The sequence below is a fragment of the Galeopterus variegatus genome, unplaced genomic scaffold (assembly GCF_000696425.1).
Source record: "Galeopterus variegatus unplaced genomic scaffold, G_variegatus-3.0.2 Scaffold13188, whole genome shotgun sequence".
Lineage (NCBI taxonomy): Eukaryota > Metazoa > Chordata > Mammalia > Dermoptera > Cynocephalidae > Galeopterus > Galeopterus variegatus.
The window spans coordinates 36,324-38,140 of record NW_007739299.1 but is presented as its reverse complement, the minus strand read 5'-3'; the positions used below and the strand labels follow the sequence as shown (position 1 = coordinate 38,140).

Here is a 1,817-nt window from a genome sequence, read left to right as displayed (position 1 = left end):
CAGAAAAATGAGAAAACTTACAATGGAACGTCTCATCACAGAAGCATCTTCTTCACCAAGGGAAGTTTCTGAATGGCTCATTCGTTAGCCAAGCAAGAAAAACCATGGCCAGTGGCAAGTTAATGAAATCATGTTTGATTTCAGCAGATGAAGAAATGTGTCCAGAGAAAATAAACTATTAGCATGTTGGTGCGAACAGTTGCGGAATACTACTCTGCCACAGAAAAGAATGAAATCCTGTCGTTCGCAGCAACGTGGATGGACTTAGAGAAAATTATGTTAACTGAAATAAATCAGGCACAGAAAGACAAAAACCTTATGTCCTCACTCATATGTGGGAGCTGAAAGAAAGAATCACAATAATACATTGAACTTTCAAAAAAAAGAGAGAGAGAGAGAAAACAGCAGTGTGTCCCCTCCCCTCTAACTACAGCAGCTGCTTTCTCCGCTGGTGCAGGGGCGTGTAAGCCATTTCTGATGGTACGAGCTGGTGCAGGGGCGTGTAAGACATTTCTGATGGTACGAGGGTACTTCATAAAGTTTGTGGAAAAATAGAACTGACAGATAATGCGAATCTTTCCACGAACTTTAAACTGACAGATAATGTGAATCTTTCCACGAACTTTTTGAAGTACCCTGGTAGAGTTGGAAGGGAATCTAAGGAGGGTGGGTAAATTCTAAGCCACAATGTGGAAACTTCAGTGGCAGAAAAAGTTGGCGGTTCGANGTGTTGTTTATACTTCATTGCTCCTTCAGGACATGGACCTAGACCATCGGATATTGAGTTTATGAAGCGTTTGCATGAAAAAGTAAATATCATCCCACTTATTGCCAAAGCAGACACGCTCACACCGGAGGAATGCCAACAGTTTAAAACACAGATAATGAAAGAAATCCAAGAACATAAAATTAAAATACATGAATTTCCAGAAAAAGATAATGAAGAAGAAAATAAGCTTGTTGAAATATAAAGGACCATTTACCTCTTGCTATGGTAGGTGGTAATACTATCATTGAAGTTAATGGCAAAAGGGTCAGAGGAAGGCAGTACCCTTGGGGTGTGGCTGAAGTTGAAAATGGTGAGCATGGTGATTTTACAATTCTAAGAAATATGGTGATAAGAACACACATGCAGGACTTGAGAGATGTTACCAAGAATGTGCACTGTGAGAGCTACAGAAAGGGGAACTACAGAAAACTGGCCGCTGTGACTCACGATGGGGTTGATAACAACAAGCATGAAGGGCAGCTTACTACGAGCCCTCTGGACATGCGGAGGAAGAAAGGAGGGAGCGTGTAGCTAAGATGAAGAAGATGGAGATGGAGATGGAGCAGGTGTTTGAGATGAAGGTCAAAGAAAAAGTTCAAAAACTGAAGAACTCTGAAGCGGAGCTCCAGCAGCGCCATGAGCAAATGAAAAAGAATTTGGAAGCACAGCACCAGGAATTAGAGGGAAAACGTNGCGCCATGAGCAAATGAAAAAGAATTTGGAAGCACAGCACCAGGAATTAGAGGAAAAACGTCGTCAGTCTGAGGATGAGAAAGCAAACTGGGAAGCTCAGCAGCGTATTTCACAAAAACAGAACTCTTCGAAAACTTTGGAAAAGAACAAGAAAGGGAAGATCTTTTAAACTCTCTGTTGACCACCAGTTACGTGCTAGTTGCCAATATGCCAGCTTGGACATCAGTGTTTTTTGGATCCGTTTGACCAATTTGCACCAGTTTTATCCATAATGATGGATTTAACAGCATGACGAAAATTATTTTTTTGTTGTTGTTCTTGATGGAGATTAAGATACCTTGAATTGTCTAGGATG

The 1,817-nt window shown here is 41.1% G+C and overlaps 1 pseudogene; it reads left to right on the top strand.

The window, feature by feature from the left end:
• The first annotated feature begins 702 nt into the window (after positions 1–702).
• LOC103581495 lies at positions 703–1,631 on the top strand (annotated as a pseudogene).
• Positions 1,632–1,817: the final 186 nt, after the last annotated feature.